The sequence below is a fragment of the Choloepus didactylus genome, chromosome 26 (assembly GCF_015220235.1).
Source record: "Choloepus didactylus isolate mChoDid1 chromosome 26, mChoDid1.pri, whole genome shotgun sequence".
Lineage (NCBI taxonomy): Eukaryota > Metazoa > Chordata > Mammalia > Pilosa > Megalonychidae > Choloepus > Choloepus didactylus.
Window position 1 is genome coordinate 7,520,645 of NC_051332.1, and position 21,809 is coordinate 7,542,453.

At 37.0% G+C, this 21,809-nt stretch overlaps 1 pseudogene; it reads left to right on the top strand.

Moving 5' to 3' along the window:
• The first annotated feature begins 10,418 nt into the window (after positions 1–10,418).
• LOC119520718 lies at positions 10,419–11,375 on the top strand (annotated as a pseudogene).
• The last annotated feature ends 10,434 nt before the right edge of the window (positions 11,376–21,809 follow it).

Below are 21,809 nucleotides of genomic sequence, written 5' to 3' on the forward strand. Positions count from 1 at the left end.
TTTCTCAGATACATGGTTTCCAAAAATTTTTTCCAATTGAGTTGGCTCCCTCTTTACCTTTTTGAGAAATTCCATTGAGGTACAGAAACTTCTAAGCTTGAGGATCTTCCATTTATCTATTTTTTTTTCTTTTGTTGCTTGTGCTTTGGGTGTAAGGTCTAGGAAGTAGCCACTTAATACAAGGTCTTGAAGATGTTTCTCTACAATATCTTCTAGGAGTTTTATGGTACTGCCTTTTATATTGAGATCTTTGATCCATTTTGAGTTAATTTTTGGGTGGGTTTTTGGGGTAGGGATCCTCTTTCTTTCTTTTGGATATGAATATCCAACTCTTCCAGCCCCATATGTTGAAAAGACTGTTAGGTCCTGTTCAGTGGCTTTTGGGGCCTTATCAAAGATCAGTTGGCCATAGATCTGGGGGTATATCTCCAAATTCTCAATTTCATTCCATTGATCAGTATGTCTGTCTTTGTGTCAGTACCATGCTGCTTTGACTACTATGGCTTTATAATAAGATTCAAAGTCAGGGAGTGTAAGTCCTCCCACTTTGTTTTTTATTTTTAGTGTGTTTTTAGCAATTTGAGGCATATTACCTTTCCAAATAAATTTGATAACCAGCTTTTCCAAGTCTGCGAAGTAGGTTTTTGGAATTTTGATTGGGATTGCATTGAATCTGTAGAGGAGTTTGAGTAGAATTTACATCTTAATGACATTTAGCCTTCCTATCCATCAACATGGAATATTTTTCCATCTTTTAAGGTCCCATTCTATTTCTTTTAGTAGATTTATGTAGTTTTCTTGTATAGGTCTTTTACCTATTTGGTTAAGTTTATTTATAAGTATTTGTTTTTTTAGTTGCTATTGAAAATGATATCTTTTTCTTGATGTCTCTTCACTTTGTTTATTTCTAACATATAGAAACATTACTGACTTTTGTGCATTAATCTTGTATCCTGAAACTTTGAGAAATTTATTAGCTCTAGTAGCTATATTATTGATTTCTCAGGCTTTTCTCAACATAACAGCATATTGTCTGAAAATGACAATATTACTTCGTCCTTTCCAATTTGTATTCCTTTTATTTCTTTGTCTTGCTGGATTACCCTGGCTAGTACTTCCAGCACAATGTTGAATAACAGTGGTGAGAGTGGGCATCCTTGTCTCATTCCTCATCTTAGAGGGAAGGCTTTCAGTCTCTCACCATTGAGTACTATGCTGGCTATGGGTTTTTCATATATCTGTTTATCATATTGAGGTAGTTTCCTTCAATTCCTACCTTTTGAATTGTTTTTAACAGAAAGGGATGTTGGATTTTGTCAAGAGGTTTTTCAGCATCTATTGAGATGATCATTTGATTTTTCTCTTTTGACTTGATAATGTGCTGTAATACATTGATTAATTTTTCTTATGTTGAACCAACCTTGCATGCCTGGAATGAATCCCACTTGGTCATGGTGTATGACTTTTTAATGTGTCTTTGGATTTGATTTGCAAGTATTTTGTTGAGAATTTTTGCATCTATATTCATTAGGGAGATTGGCCAGTAATTTCCCTTTTCTTGCAGCATCTTTGCCTGGTTTTGGCATTAGATTGATGTTAGCATCATAAAATGTGTTAGGTAGTGTTCCATTTTTTTTTCAATGTTTTGAAAGGGTTTAAGTAAGATTGGTGTCAGTTCTTTTTGGAAAATTTGGTAGAATTCCCTTGTGAAGCCATCTGACCCTGGGACTTTTTTGTGGGAAGCTTTTTGATGACTGATTGGATCTCTTTGCTTGTGATTGGTTGGTTGAGGTCTTCTATTTCTTCTCTGGTCAGTCTAGGTTTCTCATATGTTTCCAGGAATTTGTCCATTTCCTCTACATTATCTAGTTTTCTGACATAAAGTTGTTCATAGTATCCTCTTATAATTTGTTTTAATTTCTTCAGGATCACAGTAATGTCCCCCTTCTCATTCATTGTTTTGTTTATATGGGCCTTCTCTCTTTTTGATTTTGTCAGTCTACCTAGGGGCTTATCAATCTTGTTGATATTCTCAAAGAACAAACTTTTGGTGTTATTTACTCTCTCTATTTTTTTGTCCTCTATGTCATTTATTTCTGCTTTAATCCTTTTAATTTCTTTTCTTCTACTTGGTTTATGATTGGTTTGCTGTTCATCTTCTAGCTTCTTCAGTTGCTCCATTAGTTCTTTGTGTTTAGCTCTTTCTTCATGTTTAATGTATGCATTTAGAGCTATAAATTTTCCCCTCAGTACTGCTTTTGCTGCATCTCATATGTTTTGATATGTTGTGTTCTCTTTTTCATTAATGTTTATATTTTTAGTAATTTCTCTTGCTATTTCTTCTTTAATCCCCTGATTATTTAGAGGTCTGTTGTTTAACCTCCAGGTATTTGTGAATTCTCTAAGTCTCTGAAGGTTATTGACCTCTAAATATATTTCATGGTGGTCAGAGAATGTGCTTTGAATAATTTTATGGTTCTTAAATTTTTTGAAGCTTGTTTTATGTGCCAGCATATGATCTATTCTGGAGAAAGTTCCATGAACTCTAGAGAAGAATGTGTATCCTGGTGATTTGGGATGTAATGCTATGTATATTTTGTTAAATCCAATTAATTCATCAGATTGTTTAGGCTTTCAATTTCCTTATTGGTCTTCTGTCTGGTTGATCTATCTATAGGAGTCAGGGATGTGTTGAAGTCTCCCACAATTATTGTGGAAACATCCATTGCTTCCTTTAGTTTTGCCAGTGTTTTTCTCATGTATTTGTGGCAACTTGATTTGGTGCATAAAAATTAATAATTGTTAATTCTTCTTGATGAATTGCCCCTTTTACTAGTATGTAGTGCTCTTCTTTTTCTTTCATAACATCCTTGCATTTAAAGTCTATTTTATCTCTGGTTGATATTGCTACTCCTGATTTCTTTTGGCCATAGCTTGCATGAAATATTTTTCCTTCCTTTCACTTTCAATATCTTTGTATCCTGTGTCTAAGATGAGTCTATTGTGTGCATCATATTGATTGGTCATTGTTTTGAATCCATTCTGCCAATCTATATCTTTTAATTAGAGAGTTTAGTCCATTTACATTCAATGTTATTACTGTGAAGGCATTTTTTGAATCAGCCATACTGTTCTTTGGTTTCTGTTTGTCAGAATTATTTTTCCCTCCATCTTAATGTCCTTTAATGTACCCATACTCTATCTAGTCAGTACCGAACCTTTCTCTATATCTCTCTCTCCTTTCTTTGTTTCTCTGTTGGTAGGTCTCCCTTTAGTATCTGAAGTAGGGGAGGTCTGTTGTTAGCAAATTCTATCAGTATTTGTCTATGAAAAATTTAATCTCTCCCTCAAATTTGAAGGAGAGCTTCACTTGATAAAATATTCTTGGTTGGCAATTTTTCTCTTTCAGAATTTTCAATATGTCATGCCCCTGCCTTCTTGCCTCCATGGTGGCCACTGTGTAGTCACTACTTAATCTTATGCTGTTTCCTTTGTAAGTGGTGAATTGCTTTTCTCTTCCTGCTTTCAGAACTTGCTCTTTCTCTTTGGTATTTTATAATCTGTTCAGAATATGTCTCAGACTGCATTTATTTGGATTTATTCTATTTGGATTTCACTGGGCATTTATAAGTTGTGTATTTATGGTGTTTAGAAGATTTGGGAAGTTTTCTCCAACAATTTGTTTGAATAGTTTTCCTAGAATTTTACCCTTCTCTTCCTCTTCTGGAATAGCAATGAATCATATTTGGATATTTTATATTATCTATTATATCCCTGAGATCCATTTCAATATTTTTTATTTTTCCCCATTCTTTCTTTTGTTCTTTCATTTTCCATTCTGTCATCCTCTAGGTCACTGATTCAGTGCTCAGCTTCATCTAGTCTTTTACTATGAGTCTCCAGAATATTTTTAATTTGGTTGAAAGTCTCTTTTATTTCCATAAGATCATCTTTTTTTAATTAACTCTTCTAATTACTTCTTTATGGTCTTGTAGGTCTTCTTCATGTCCTTTATATCCTTTGCCATGCTCTCTTTGTTTGTCTTTAGTTCTTTGATTAATTGTTCCAAATACTGTGTCTCTGATCTTTTGATTTGTGTGTCTGAGTTTGGGTTATCCATTTCATCCTTTTTTTTCCATATATTTTAAATTTTTCTGTTGTTTTTGGTCTCTTGGCATTTGCTTAACTTGATAGGTTTCTTTTAGGATATGTACGCTTATTCAAACACTTATCTCTAATTTGTCAGATCTACAGCTTCCTGGAGTACACTTTAACTAACCAGCAGGTGGCATCCATGAGCCACCTATTCCCCTCAAGCCAGTTCTCCCCCACTTTGTCTTTGTGGACAGTGGGAGTGTTAATCATGTGGGGTCCAATGGGTGCACCAAGTTTGCATGTGTAGTTGATGCTGCCCACTCTGAATGTGTGGCGTGTGTCTTAGTGGTTAGAGAAGGAGGGTGGCTTTAGTAATCAAATCTCCCTGGTGTTCCTGAAAATTTAAAGTTGTTGCAATAGTCTAATCCTTCAGTTTTGTCTCACCACTGTTTGTCTCTGCCACTGACTCACATATCCTTGGTATTGGCAAATGGTCCCTGGGACTTGTGAGTGGGTCCCTCTTCCAAGCCATGCCTTCCCAGAGCCTCTGCTGAGGGAAGACTGTGCTACATCACAGGTAAGCAGTGCCACCAAGGGAAGTTCTGGGCTTCAGGGCCAAATGGGGGCATTCTCAGTCTGCTGAAAGGATTGCTGAATGGGGCATGTTAATCTCCCACTTTTCACACAGCTCTGCCTTCCCAGCTCTGGGACAATTAGCTGTGGGTGCACAAAAGGCTATTGTCCATGCCTGACATTGTGATGTGTGTGCATATTGTTGGAAACACTTCCCTTCATGCTGGGTTGTTTGGGGGTAGCTCTGGGCTGTGGTGCTGGTCCCAGGCAGTAGCATTTCCAGGCCTCTAGGAAGATGGCTGTAAGGGGATGACCCCTTTTCTTGGGAAGTTGTGGTTTTAATGAGTTTTCTCAGCCACTAGTCTTATTGCTTTTTCTCTCACAGCTATCTTAATGCTGCTCTTGCTTGGGCCCAAATTGCAAATCTTTGAGGCTTTCCCTATAGGGCTTCTCAGAGTAATTGTTTTAGAAAAAGGGAAAGATAAAAAAATAAAAAGAAGGGCCCTTCTTACAGATCATATGGGCTATTGAAATGCTAAGAGACAAGGAGATTAGAACCATTAAGAACAATCAAGAAAGCAGAGAAACTGGCTCTTTATGGGACCTCACCCTCTGGATTTGCATATGAACCTGATTCTGTTTGAGCACTGCCCTTCTCTGTTTCATGTTCACAAGAAGTCCCAAAACTCTCTGTTTTTATTTTTGGGTTTTTTGCTGTTTTTGCTAGCCCCATCTCCTCTCTACTGGGCTGAATGCTCCTGGATTCCCTAGGGTCTGGTCTCTATCTATGTTTGGAGTTTCACTCAGAAGCCTGAGTGTACAATCACAGCCACAGCTGCAGTTCTCCATCCTCATTCCCAGCACTGATGGCTCCAACTCCCTTGAGACTGAGACTGGCTGGGAGGGGCATGGGTCCCCTGGCTGCAAAAACTTACAGATTTCACTAATCTCAGCTGTTCCACACATTCACGAGTGTTGTATGAAGTATGCCAAATTTCAAATTACTCTGCAGTGTCTTGTCCATACAGTTCCTGGCTTTCTACCTACTTCCCTGGAGGAGTAACTAAAACCTACACCTCACAACTCTGCCATCTGTCCCTGCCTCCAATGTTTTCTTTATATCCTTCATCTCTTTTGACATCTCTTCCCTCAACTCATTGATTTGATTTTTGAGTTGATGTGGCATATTTGTTTGAAGGTCTTTAATTAGTTGTTACAACTTATGTATCTCATTTGAAGTGTAAGTTTATTGCTTGACTGAACCATATCTTTGTTTTTCTTATTGTGTCTCATAATTTTTATCATCTAAGCATCTGGTTTCCTTGATTACCCCAATCAGATTTTTACAGACCACATAGGCCCAGGTCTCATGAGGAAGGTGTATTCAGAGTTGTTTCCCTGAGGATGAGACCCAGCAGGTTGTCAGACTTTCCTGTGAGGCCTCTAGGCTCTGTGCTTTGTCCATTCTATTGAACAGGTGGCACTTGTCAGTCCACAGCTCCCCACTGGTGTAAAAAGTGCAGTCTCTTTAATCCTCAGTGGACCCTGTCCTGGCCAGGATCCAAGGTGTCAGAAGCCAAGATTTAGTTGTTTCTATTCTGTGACCCCAGGCCCTGGGGACTAAATTCTCTGAGGGAGGGCAGCCACTTGTGCTGGGCTCTGACCCCTTTTCTTAGGGAAGATATACCCATTAGGGAATTATCTCCTACTCTTCAATTCCTCTTTTGTCTCTCTGACTCTTGTAACCCCACCCTTGCCTGGGTAAGCAGTGTCAATTGAAAATGCCTGAGGCTTTCACTAATGAGCAATTTAGAATGGGAGAAAAAAAAGGAAAAAAGAAAGTAACTCCCTTTTCAGAGCCAGAACCCAGCTCCCCAGATTTGCAAGTTGCTGGGGGTGATACCCAGTTCTCTGTGCTGACTTTCTTGGGACATACCCATTTTCCAGTATTCTGAACTCAGCCATCTCCAAAAGCTTCTGTTTTTATTTATTTAATTTTCTATCAGCCCCACCTCCTGTCTGTTGGGAGAGACCTCAGTTTTTTTCCTGTTTTCCATGGGCTTATCTATGCTTGTAGCTTGTATACAGTACTCCAAATTTGTTAATTAAAACCACAGTTGGAGCTTGCTTGAGTTTCTTTCCATTGTTATGCATACCCTGCCTCTTTTTTCCACAGGGAAGTGTTACAGCTCAGCCTGCCATGCTGTTGGGGGAGAGGCACAATCTTCACCGTTTGGAGAACTTTACTTACAGTTCTATTCTGCTATCTCAGCCATTTCTCCCATTCCAGGCTGGTGTACAATGTGTGTCCAGTCATGGATTTCCCTTAAGAGTTGTACTGGACTATTTACTAGTTGTTCCTAGTTATTTACTCATTTCTCTAGGGAAACTAACTAAATTTTTTCTCTCTATCTCTCTGTGCCACCATATTGTTCTGTCTCCTGGCTTATTTTTTTAATTGAGAAAAAATATATTTGGGTGCTGTGTTTGAGACTTGAGAGGGAGGGGTAAGGACAAATTCTCACCATAAAGCTGAATGTTGAAAAAAATCAGGTAAAATTAGTTGTTATTCCATGTTAGTGTCTTTGGTTTATTATTTTTAATTTGTATTTTGGAAACTTTAAGACATACAAATGTAGCAATAGTACAAAGAGTCACAGTGAACACATTATCCCCTCTCTAACAGTAATAAGCTCATGATCAAAATACCTGGTCCTGTATTTTTTAAAGCAAATCCAAGTTATTTTATCTGTAAATATTTCAATAATTATCTCCAAAATGAAAGAAATCATTTTTAAACTCAATAGGCCTCAACAAGTTATTAGCATAGTCTAAATATGAAATTAATATTATTTAATTATTATTATTAAAAATCCAGTCAGTATTTAGATTTTTAGTTCTGTCAAAAATGTTATATATCTTTTCAGCTTTTAAATCAGCATTAAAATAAATTCTACATACTACAACCAAATGGTTGATATTTCTGTTACTCAATAGGTCCCTGTCCATTCTTTTTGTTGTTATTGTAGAACAAACCTGTTATTTGTTTGTTGAGTGAGTCTCTCATACACTGGACATTGTTGATTAAAAAAATCTGTTGTTGGTTTATCATATTCATCTGTCCTCAGTATTTACTGAAAATCGGTAATAGATGCTTGATATTTGATCAGATTTAGGTTCAGTTTATTTTGGCAAGATTATTCCTTCTAAAGCATATTAATTTATTTTTGACAAACCTGTTGCTAAGTGAAAAGCTGATAAATGAATTGCTCAGTTAGCTTGAGTCATTGCCTTTTGAAGACTGATTAAACACATAAAAAACTAAAGGAAGAATGCGAGAGAAAATTTGGGTGTTCTGTTCTTACTCTTGTTTTATTTATTCTTGCTTTCACTTTATCTGGTACAAGGAAAATATTAAAAAAATTGATCAGGGTGGTGAATAAACAACTATATTTCTTTTTGGAGCAATGAGAACTTCTCAAATTGATTGTGATGATGAGTGCACAACTCCATGTTTCTTCTGAGAACCATTGCTTCTACACTATAGATGGATTGGTGTGTGAATAAAACTGCTTAAAAAGTAAACAAACAAAAAGAATTAAGAAGAATGGGGGAAATAGACATTTTACCCTATTAGATGGGTTGAAATATAGCTCATAATAAATAATTCAGAGTTGAAGTTATTATATGTCATTGAGAAAGACCAATAATTATGGAGATATGGAGCAATATGGGCAATGGTTATGAACAGTTCTCATGCTCCACCTAATACTGAATATGTAGGAAATCAGTGTGGAGTTGTTTTAGGTCTGGATCATTGTGATTTAATAGTGGGTACAAAAATTGGGGATACATAGAACCTGCAATATTCAGAAAGCTGGAATGTAGGTAAAGTGGTGAATATTCAACCTGAATGAAGAGTGTGGATTGGCATGGTGAGAAATAGTGAACTTAGTCGGATCAGTCATACTGGCAGAGAAAATGTGCCAGGTGTCAAAGTGATATGTGAGTAGACAAATCTAATTTTGAATGATCAAAACTGAAAGCACACAGAACATTAACTTTGACCTAAGGAATCAATAAAGAGAGGGTGGGGTATCAAAATCTCCACCTTTGGGGAGGTGTTTTGGTAAAATATCATGATCATGCATAGTCTAATCTTTTGCCCCAATTGTTCAGGTACCATCCCCTTGAATGGAACATTGTCTTCCTCACTACATTCTCAGTGTGATGCTCCCACGGTGGCTGGGAAAACACTGCCCCAAAGACAAGGCTTTACTTCCTCTCTAAGGAGCATACATGTACAGAAAAAAAGAGGCAAATTTTTCTGTCTGATATTTTATGAGAAGGAGACATAGTGTTTAAACTTCCATCTTTTGATTTCATGTGGGAATTTGGGAAAAAGAAAAGGCACTCTCTCTCTAATCTTTCCAATAATGCAATAAATTCATGACTGTTCTTTCAGCCTCCACTTTTACACCACTTAATCTCTTTCCCTGTGATTTTTAGCATATTGACAAGGCAATGGAAAAACATGAATGGAGATCATGGAGAATGGATGAGTTTTTCATTTCTTGAGAACAGTGCCAGAAATGTCATTTTTCATATTTTCAAAACTTATTTTTATTAATTCCATTAAAAGTTTATACTTTCCCTAATAAGGCCTATTTGTGCTGCTAACAATTGAATCATGAATAACAAATGAAGTACATATTATCTGTGGGGCTTATGATGTGTACTATGTGCCATGCCGTCTGCCTACAAAGACATGAAATTAAACACAAACACGTTCATCCATTGGAGAAGCTTAAAGGTTACTATAGCAAATATAAAAGAAAGTGAAGGTCAATAATTATTTCCACTGCAAAATGGGTACCAATTAGAAACTATCAGTTTTACAAATTGAAATCTTAAGTGACATAACTAAGAGCAATTGATTATCTCTGGAAAATGTATTCAAGAAATGAAAACCAAATACTTATTGAAAATTTATTGTTGTTCCTGTACATATTCCTCTTGAGACATATATAATTAACTCATGCAGAGGATGCAATCCCTATGGTATTTATAAGAATATAAGTAATGTCTAGTCCATCCCATGTTAACATTTGGAATCCTGGAAATTCCAGGAGTCCAAAGAGAAAAATTATATTTACTTTGTGGTACTTGGTAAGTCCTCCTCTTCATAATTTTATGTAAATTTACATTGTTGTTGAGGAAAAGAGATTCTGATGATTTTGTTTCCTCAGATTTTTAGCTGCATATTCATGACTTCATTCTGTTCAGATTAAAGTGAATAGAAATATGCATATAAATATATAGATAAATGGTTGGAAACATAACTTCTTCCAAACTTTTAAGAATGACTTTGGCAAGTGGTGATATTTGGAAGATTCAGAATATAGACCATTTAAACTTCACTGTGTATACTTAGGTTTTGTATGACTCCTTTATAATTAGAATGCCTACATATATTAATTGTGTAATCTTATGTATATGAAATTAGAATAAACAGTAAAAGATCAGAATATGTAACTTTAAGTAGTTGTTAACTCTAAATTTCCTTGATATAAGCATGACAGTCAAAACACAAAGTCAGGATAGAATATTACATCTATTTTATTTGAGCAATTATTTAGAAAACAAGAAAAAAGGTGTCTTAATTCTCAGCTCCTTTTGCAGAAGTTTGATAGAAATCTGTAATAAGTGACTGGATACCTTTATATTCATACTCTTGTTTGTCTCCACAAATGTCTGACTCTGAGTCCAGGATGATTGGAAACCAGTCCTTCTGTACCAAATTCACATTCATGGCTTTTTCTGCTCTGGCAGAGTTATGGCCTATGCTCTTTGTTGTTTTCTTAGCTATCTATTTGTTTACTCTGGGAGGAAACCTCATCATTATCTGCCTGATCTGGGTCACTCCTTCCCTGAACACTCCCATGTATTTCTTCCTGGTGAATTTCTCCTTTCTGAAGATGTGTTATACCACCAATGTGGTGCCTCAGATGCTGGTGCACCTGCTGGTGGAGAACAAGACCACTAGTGTGGGAGGCTGTGCAGCCCAGATGTACATATTTACCATCTTGGGACTGACAGAATGCTGCCTGCTGGCAGCCATGGCTTATGATCACTTTGTAGCTATTTGTTACCCACTACATTACACTCTCCTTAAGGGACCCCATGTGTGTTTGAAATTTGCTGTAGCATCTTGGACCACTGGGGTGATGGTGGAGTCAGCCTAGACTACATGGATCTTCACTCTGCCTTTCTGTGGAACAGGAAAGATTAAGCACTTTTTCAGTGACATCATGCCTGTAGTGAAACTGGCTTGTGTGGATATTTCCAAAAATGAGGTCATGATGTTTGCTGTCTCTGTGCTCTTCATTATGAGTCCATGTTTGCTCATTCTGTGCTCTGATGTGCACATTCTTGTGGCCATCTTTAGGATCCACTCTGTAGCTGGCAAACACAAAGCTTTCTCCACTTGTTCTTTTCACATCCTGGTTGTTTCTCATTTCTATGTCACTGTCTTGTTCACTTATCTCCAACCTAAGGCTGCCCACACTCTAGAAACAGACAAGGCAACTGCATTCACATGCACAGTGGTCACACGTGCTCTGAACCCTCTGATCTATACCTTGAGGAACAAGGAAGTGAAGGAAGTCTTTCAAAGAAACTTCTTAGACAAATGGCCTAAATCTTGATGACTAGGTCATTGGGGGCTGGAAATTTTACTACTATACAGAGAAATTACATAAGGTTTTATGATCCTGCTACCAATATATATTACCATTAAAGCATTTATAGCCTTGAAAAAAAAGCATTTGGATTTGCTCTACATTTCTCATTGTGATTGAAGGGGAACTTATGGGTCTTTGGGGTCCATGCCAGGTGCAGCATAAACAACTAATCACCTCAATTTGGTCACAGACCAAGGATATTTAATAGCCGATGGATACAGGGCCCTCATAGTCTAAGATCTGCCTCCCAGAGGGACTGCAAGAAACAGGTTTGCAAGCATTGTTTGGATCAAAGAGAATTGGTGAGCATCAAAGGGAAATCAGGGAGATGACCTTTATGGATTCTTCAGGAAATGAGAAAAGGAATGAAATTACAAGTTTAGAGATGCAATCTACTTTCCTATTTGGGTCTGCTAAATGTAACTAAGATGTATAGGGGTAAGCATTTGGTCAGGGAAGTCTGTTAACAATTCACACTGATGAATCAGTTAAGAACTAAGAAACTTCATTAGAGGGGCTTTTCCAAAGAGTAACACAGTATTCTTGTCATCCAAGCTGAGAACAGAGAGTCTTAGTTGCAGGGGATTTTTCATGATTATGCAAAGGAAACTATGTGTGAAGTCATGAGGTTGTTGTTTAGACATTCATTTGTTCAACAATATTGACTGAGCATCACACTTTTGCCAGTCACCATCTATTTTTCCCTTCCCAATGGTAATAGGATGAATTTCAGTATGTTTTGCACCATTTTAACAAGGAACATGAAATATTCTTCTTGAGGAAAAATAAAGTGTGGATAGGAAGAAATAATTATCAATTTTGTGTCTGATATAGACTATTAAAATCTATTTTCTTAAATGAACTTCCCACTCTTAATTACTCTCCTTTTATTTCCATACATCATAAGAAATGCTGTTAGTAATTACTGATAAGAGAGATCCACTGTGACGCAACCCTAAATATATATCTTGTAAAATCCATTGAGAGACCATGTGTCATTTCTAAAACAGTATCTTACATTGCTTTATCCATCTTTTTTGTTTTGTTTTTAGAGAAGCTTCACTCATAGTGACATTCCCTCTTGCTACTCATATTATGAATCCTGTATTCATTCCAATATAATTTCCTTTAGGCACTGTCCAAAATCTAGATAATTCACTACATTAATTTCAACCCATTGAATAATTAAGACAAAGATGGCCATATGCAAATAAATAAAAATTTATTTTTAACAAATATTGCTTCCTTTTGATGATATTTGATAAAAAAGTTGACCAAAATAATTAAATTTGCAGTTACAGTTTGTAAATATAAGAGGTAACCTTTAATTTCATCTTAGTGTTGTTACCCTAGAATCAAACCTTAAGATGGGAAAATAATTTATTTGGGAGGGGCTCAGAAGAGAGAAAGTTTTCAGGGAAGGGAAGGCCAGGGACCATAGACAGCTAGAAGAACAATTCTGAGGGAAACAGTTTAAAACACAGTCCTAAAACTCACCATCTGGGTCCAGGTAGTTGAGGAATATACACACTCCTGGTCAGCAATCATCAGAAGAGGGTCATGCCTGGGAGGTGTGAAACTTGTCACACACTGGGAGGTGCTATCTCTGAAACTTCTGCTCCATGAAATAGTTGGCTCTGAGATACATGGCAAATACCTCACATTCTGGAAACTGCTGGTAACCCTAGAGTATCTGATCTCTTATATTGTTTTACCCTTACTTTTCAACACCCACTACTACTGTGCAAAACCACTTAGAGAATCTTTGCTGTTGCTATTCACTAACCAAACTCTATTTAAAAATCCATACTTGGGGCAGAAGTAATGGTTCAGGGCACTCTTAGCCTCCAATACCCTAGAATGCAAGAATGGTGCTGCATTCCTAGGAAAAAAACAACAGAAAACTCATCACCAAACATGTGTCATATTTTATTGCTTGGGCTCTAAACAGTTCCTCCACAACCTAGTATGTGGTGGAGAGCTTCTACACATACCATGAGAGACAACTCAATACCAGCTCTTTGCTTAAAAGAATGAGTATGGGTTCCAAAAGCAACCTTAAAAAATGCTTTAGAGCTGATAGTATGGGAGGTAAAGGGTGTTTGTAGAAATGGAATTTAAGTAATAAAAAGCCAATGAGATCATTTCCCAATACATATCTACTTCACTGGTCATTGCCAGTACCAAGCTGTCCCCTGTTAAGGCTATTTGACACAACCACTTCCACAGTTAAAACTGATTTTAAGTATCAGAATATCCAGTAGTAGTTGCTTTTAGAAACCTCCAAAATACTAGGAACTGATATTAAAATTTTTATTAAATATTTTTTTCAGTATGTTAAAGCATTTTAAACTCATGTAATAAAGATGATATATTCACTGGAACTATTGCTGCAAATATATGACAGCTTTTGAGTTGGTCTTTTTTCAGTTGTTTAGCAATTTCAGATGAGGACAAAGCTAAAGGAGAGAAGCAATTTAAATTTTAAAGGAATAGGATGGCATATGGGAATTCTGAATTTTATGCATGATTTTTCTGTAAACCTACAATTTCTCTAATTTAAAAAAATTCTGAAGAAGACTGAAAATGACCCACTAATAATTGAGCTTATAGGTAGGTATTGTAAGGTAGTTTAGTTTGAAAGATGGGCAACAAGGCCAAATGGGAAGGTAACAAAGAAAAGTTTTATTGGAGAGAAGCCTCAGGGTGGTCCCTGTTGGCAGAAATTATGCTGGGGGAGCAGGGGGAAGCATGAAGTTGGGTGGTGGGATTTCCTTTTATAGGCCTTTTGCCAATCAGAAGGTTACACTGTGTCTCGAACATGTAAGGTGTGTGACTTTTGGCAAATAGGGGATTACACATAGTTCATCTTGTAACTTTGGCAGGGCCTGGTCTGTAGATTCAAACAGGAGAGGTGGGGGAGGGAGGGAACAACCTTGTGGTGTCAAGTGGGGGAAAGGAAAGGGGGCACTGATGAGCTCAAACAAAGGCAGTGAGGCAGTGGTACAAAATGGGGGAAGGGAAGGGGAACATGAGGCATGGTCTGATCTGCAGCCTGGCTTTTCAAAACAAGGAGATGGGAGAGGGGCCAAGGGCCCAGACCTAATAGGTATAAAATCATCCCAGCCACCTTACATGCCTCTGTCAACTTGTATATAATGAGAAGACTGGGGAGTCTATGAGGCAATGAGAACTGTTGTTCTTATAGAATTGCCATGTTCATGAGGAGATTTTCCCTCTCCTCAAGAGAGATAGGGATGCAGTGCCCAGTATACAAAATTATCCTGGGGTGTATCAAAGAGAATCATTTGTAAAAATCAGAATGCCTGTGAAAACATAAAATTGGACTGTGTGGGTTGAATAGTGTCACTCCCAAATTCAGGTGCTGTCTGGAACTTAACAACATGACATTATTTGGAAACAGGGTTTTTGCATCTATATATAGGATGAGTCCTAAATTATTGACTGGTGTCCTTATTAGAGTGGAAAGGACACAATGATACAAGTAGAAGGATGAGGGCCATATGAAGACACTGATGCAAAGTCGAATCAATGCTGCCACAGCCAAGAAACACCAGGAGCCACTAGAAGCTACAGGCTTCTTCCACGTAGCCTGGGGAGGGAGCATGGCCCTCCTAATGACTTTATTTTGAACTTGTGGCCTCTTGAAGTGGGAAAGAATAAATATCTGTTATTGTTAAGCTACCCAGTTTCTGACAATTTGTTATGGCAGTTCCAGGAAACCAATACATGGACTATATACAGCTGGATGCTTACTAAGATGTCAAACCTATAGCCAAAGTATGTACCCCAATCTGAGTGAAGCTTAGGATGGCAAAAAGTTGAATGCAGACCTTCACTGTTATCCCCTAGAGTTTGGGCCACACTTTAACAGAAAGGCTGGGGTCACTTCTTTCCAATAACTGAGTGTCAAGTTCACTGCAGGAGTCCTTGAAAACATAGTTTCAAAGGAATGGCATGTATCATGCTTGAAAAGACATCCAGAACTCTCCAAACTTTACCAGCTTTCTATGGTGTTTGTAGACCATATAACAGGATCCTCATTCTCCCTGTATCTGTATCTGAAGAGCATGGAGGTTAGCAACAATGGAGAAGAAAACCAACAATGATAAGGAGTTGGGGTATAGATTACTAGAGGAACCAAAGGTATACACAGTTGACCCCTCTTCTGTGGATGTTCTCAACACTAGAGGAACAAGGGTGAAACTAAATGTTGCTGCAAGAAGTTATGTATACCTTCAACAAGAAACCTAGTAGGTTTAGTGGAATCATATGCAATTGTATCAGGGATGCAACTGCATTGTTAAATATATACCGTCATTGCTTTGTTCTCATGCAGTAAAGCATTTCCCTTCTTCTTCTCCCTCATCCATGGTTTATCAATTCAATTGAGGACCTAAAGTCTAGAAGCTGTTATCTAATGGCTGAACTGAGATTAAGTTTTTAAAATCCAATTTCCTGAACTTTAATAACAAAAGTTGTTATGGAAACTGACAGATACAGCCAAGGGATTAAAAACATGAAATCCAAAGAACAAGGTTAAGCACTAATTTGGAAAAAAGTAAAGCCATTTCTTAATTGTATTCCCAAAGAATTGTATTTTCTAAGTAAACTTACAAATGTTTATTTCATTATTTCAAAATCAGTTACACACATAGCATTCACATTATAGACCTGATTAAACAGGATATTCGAATCATCCATTCTTACATTGTGCCCAAAGTACAAGAATTTACCAAAAAAAAAAGAAAGAACACCTCATTTATGGTAAGTCAGTAGTCACCCTTCTAATTAATATACTGATCTATAAGTTTCTAAAATACAATGTAGATAGAATCTATTTCCTTTATCTTCAGAGATCTTCCTCTTTCAATAGTCTTTAAATTATTCCAACTATTTTAGTAATAAACCCTCTAATATGCACTAAAATATTAAACTAAAATTTCAATTTTTAGATGATGGGCATGTTTGCCATTTTTAGAGCACTATACAGGGACATTATATTAGAAGGAGCTACTACCTCAAGACAATGGGAAAGAGAGGAAAAACAGATATTAGGCCTATTTGAAACTATAAAAGTGTGCAAAGGGTTAAGAGAATGTTTCCTATAAGTATTTTTAAGGGAGTTAGTATTTTTAACCTGTTTCCCTAAAAAAAAAGTCAACTTCTTCAGTAAATGATCCATAAGAATACAAGAGCCAATTCCTGTATTTGGCTGACAAATGTAGTCTCTAATACTACATAGTTCCAATGTCATTTACAATACCCCTATTTCGGCTTCATTTCAATACCATAACCCCTAATCCCACAGTACTAATTTGAAATTTGAAGTTCAGTTTCTAATTGATATATCTTCTTGGAAGTTTAAGATATCTCAAACATAACATGCCCAAATCAGGTCTATGAGTGACTCTCATTCTGGAAAAAAGGTCAAAATTCTCCATTTGTATCTTAGCAGCAAATTACTCCACCATTCACTCTTCTATGGATGACAGAAATCCAAAAATTTCCTTGACTTATACCTCTCTTTATCACATATATTCAATTTATGATAAATTAATGACACTTTTATACCTGAAACTTATGAAAAGCCACCCAATTCTCTCAATCCCCACTGTCATAGTCCAAGGATCAATTCTTACCTTATAATTGACCTCCCTCCATCCATTAGGATGGACCTTTCTCTGTTCCAAATGCAGTCATAGTGAGAGTTTCAAATATAAATTTTATTTTACTGCCAAAATGTTTAAGTGAATACAGTATTTTCTATTGCTTTTAAGATAAAGACAAAACTGTTAATATGGCCAAAAGTGTTTTGTATGATCTGGCTCCTTTGTGATCTCATGAATTTCAGGAAATATTCTCTTTGGTCCAGTTCAATGACTTTCTTTCCATCTCTTGGGTAGTATCCCATCACAGAGACACTGAACATGCTGTTACCTCTTCTTAGAATATTGACTCCAACAACTATCCCCTTGATCTAATTAATTCATGATATTCTTTCATATTTCAGCTCAATAATTATTTATTAAAGCTTCCTCTTATCTTCATAATTACATCTTTTCTACTTACTATCTTATGATACTCTCGAACCTTTGTTTTTTCTTAAGTTTCTTTTCACTATATTGTAGAGTTCTGAAGGCAAGGACCTTGCCTTATTTATTACTGTATTTCACAACTTAATTTATACAAATGGTGTAACCATTGGCAAATTTCTTAACTTCTCCATTCCTCTTGCTTGTCATTTTTGTAATGGAGATAATACCTCATATCTTCATTGTGGTATTGTAAGATATAAGGGAGACAGATTTTGTAAAACACTCAGTATATTGTCTAGCATATAGTAGGGGCTCAATACATAGTTTATCTAATTATTATTGTCCACTTTTTTTGTGGGGACAGATAGCCTGAAGTCACAATCTATGTTACATTCTCACAATGGGTCAATTGTCTCACTGTATAGAGTGGGAAAGTACAAGATCTGTGGAGCAATTATAAATGATGTGGATAAGGAATATGTGACTAGATCTCTCAACTGTAAATGAAAGATCAATGATCTTAAAGATTACATTATAATATTTATTTTTCCTTCAAACTATACCTTTCTCTCCACTACCATTGAAGGTCAACACTTAGAGATGGCTGAATGGTACAACAGTTCACTTCTGCTTCTTCTAGAAATGGAGCAAAATCATTTGTTAAATCAGCTCAAATATTTTTGTATTTAATCAATATAGGAAACTCCCCATATGATATTAAAACAGATGTAGAAAAGAAGTTTGAAGCCACACTGGGAAAGGCCTGTTTAGGTCTGGTCCCAAAAATGAGCTTCTATAATGGAAGCATAGGAAATGGGAAGTTGAACTCTAAAAATAAACTTGCTAGGGTGATCAAAGTTTCTTAAGCACAAAAAGAAAAAATAATCAATGAGGGTGAATAGAAAACACAGATATGGAATATTCTTCAGGCATATGGTATTATTCTGCTTAGCTCCACCAACCTCCAATATCAACTGATAAATTTGTATTTTGAAGTTTCATAAATTTGATAGGAAATTAGGAATATTTTTCACTCAAACTGTGCATTTTCCTGACATGCCACCTACCATGGGTTAGAGGAAAGAAATCTATTCTATTTACATTTCACTGTTTCTCTTTCTACATCCTGTGTTAATCCTAATGTGTGAGAGACATTTTTTGAATCATTGTCTCCCTAGAACCCATTGTTCCTTTGTTTTGTTTCTCAGTGAGGAAACACACCTTCTGTTCTAGTTTGCTAATGCTGCTGGAATGCAAAACACCAGAGAAGGATTGCCTTTTATAAAAAGGGGGTTTATTTGGCTACACAGTTACAGTCATAAGGCCATAAAGTGTCCAAGGTAACACATCAGTTATCAGGTGCCTTCACTGGAGGATAGCCAATGGCATCCAGAAAACCTCTGTTAGCTGGGAAGGCACGTGGCTGGCATCTGCTCCAAAGTTCTGTTTTCAAAATGGCTTTCTTCCAGGACATTCCTCTCTAGGGTGCAGTTCCTCAAAAATGTCACTCTTAGTTGCACTTGGGATATTTGTTCTCTCTCAGCTTTTCTGGAGCAAGAGTCTGCTTTCAATGGCCATCTTCAAACTGTCTCTCATCAGCAGCTCCTGTGCTTTCTTCAAAGGGTCCTTCTTGGCTATACCTCCTCTTCAAACTGTCACTCACAGCTGCACTGAGTTCCTTCTCTTTGAGTCAGCTCATTTATATGGCTCCACTGATCAAGGCCCACCCTGAATGGGTGGGGCCATGCCTCCATAGGAATATCTCATCAGAATCATAACACACAGCTGGGTGGGGCACATTCCAAGCAAATCTAATCAGCACCAAAACGTCTGCCCCACAAGACTACATCAAAGATAATGGTGTTTGGGGGACACAATACATTCAAACTGGCACACCTTTCCAGTTTTCAAAGGATGAAAACTTTGGCTCCAAGTTTGAGACATGACATGATAAGGTCCAATCAAGCTAACTCTTGAGGTTTTCCTTAGGCAATTGAAGAAAGTGATAAATTTTCCAGTACACTTGAATGTGGCAAGATGTAACTGACCCTCCTGAGGGTTGTAAACAAGGAAAAAGCATACTTGACCAAAAGGTCAATGGGAGGAAAACAGCTTAAGGCTGCAAAAATCATGAGTCGTGATGACATACAGGTCACTGAATCCAAATTTAGTAACACACTGGAATGTTCTGTTGTGTTAGACAATAACCTCCTCTTTTATTTTTTTGAACACATCACTAAGAACAGAGGTGATTTTTTATGGGTAATTAAAAAATCCCTACTAATGCAAAAGCCATTATAACAAAAGTTCCAAAGACATTGTACTGCTAATTTTTACTCTATCTTACTCTTGTAGAAAGGACTAAATATTACCAGAGATTCTTTTTAGTCAGACACATCTTTATATAGTTATATTTGGTGTTTTCCCCTATAAATTTTAATTGTATTACATAAACAAACCTATCATGCATATATACTTTAAGAGTAATTCAAGAATGATGCAAATTTCTTCAATGAATGGCATTCATATATTAAGGGACAAACAATCCAGAGTCAACAATTTGTTTGGCAAGATTCCTAAGGATTTTAGTTTTATGAGGTTTTCTACTTTGCACAGAAAGCAGGGGCTGGACAATTATATGATGCAAAAGTAATCTTTGCAACAGCACTCCTAGCTCAAGAGAAATTTACCAATTAACAAATGAAGTATATGATTAATATTTGGACTCATTCAAGAAGAAGCATTATCATTATATATATTAGAATTTTTGAATTTTTAAAAATACAAATAAAGCTTTCTCTCAGGATCCAGGTACAGTTGCTACAAAATAAAATTAGGTGTCAAGTATTTGTTAATAATTACTGACTGATCTGGAAACATTGATTAATCTGATAACAAAAGTAATGACACAGAGTTGGATTTTGTATACTTATGATTTTTCTTGGAATTACACATTTTTTCAAGCAATACAATCATTTAAATTAACCAATTGCTGTGTAAATACTTTATAAAAAAGGAAATAACTGTAAAACTATAGTTGCAACCTACCAGTCAGTTAAAGAAACACAGATGCACTTCATTTTACTATGTAGGGATAGGATGATTATTGACTTGTCCATGTAAAGCTCCCTAGGAACCCATCTGGTGGACAGAACTTACAGTGATTCTATCTGAATGTATGTCATATTCTGACATTTTTACACTTTTAAATTAAATCTCCCACTTTGTGAGATTTTAGATTTTAACATAATGTCCTGTACAATTTCATTAAAAGTATTACATTTAGATCAAGGTGGGGCAAGATGGTGGACTGGTGAGCTGTATGTTTTAGTTACTTCTCCAGGAAAGTAGGCAGAAAGCCAGGAACTGCGTGGACTGGACACCACAGAGCAATCTGACTTTGGGCATACTTCATACAACACTCATGAAAACGTCGAACTGCTGAGATCAGTGAAATCTGTAAGTTTTTGTGGCCAGGGGACCCATGCCCCTCCCTGCCAGGCTCAGTCCCGTGGGAGGAGGGGCTGTCAGCTCCGGGAAGGAGAAGGGAGAACTGCAGTGGCAGCCCTTATCGGAAACTCATTCTACTGATCCAAACTCCAACCATAGATAGACTGAGACCAGACACCAGAGAATCTGAGAGCAGCCAGCCCAGCAGAGAGGAGACAGGCATAGAAAAAAAACAACATGAAAAACTGCAAAATAAAAGCGGAGGATTTTGGAGTTCTGGTGAACATAGAAAGGGGAAGGGCAGAGCTCAGGCCCCAAGGCGCATATGCAAATCCTGAAGAAAAGCTGATCTCTCTGCCCTGTGGACCTTTCCTTAATGGCCCTGGTTGCTTTGTCTATTAGCATTTCAATAACCCATTAGATCTCTGAGGAGGGCCCTTTTTTTTTTTTAATCCTTTTTTCTTTTTCTAAAACAATTACTCTAAGAAGCCCAATACAGAAAGCTTCAAAAACTTGCAATTTGGGAAGGTCAACTCAAGTGCAGAACTAAGAGAGCTCTGAGAAAAAAGGCAACAATCCAGTGGCTGAGAAAACTCACTAAACACCACAACTTCCCAAGAAAAAGGGGGTGTCCACTCACAGCCATCATCCTGGTGGACAGGAAACACTCCTGCCCATTGCCAGTCCCATAGCCCAGAGCTGCCCCAGACAACCCAGTGTGACGGAAGTGCTTCAAACAACAGGCACATATCACAAAACTGGGTGTGGACATTAGCCTTCCCTGCAACCTCAGCTGATTGTCCCAGAGTTGGGAAGGTGGAGCAGTGTGAATTAACAAAGCCCCATTCAGCCATCATTTCAGCAAACTGGGAGCCTCCCTACACAGACC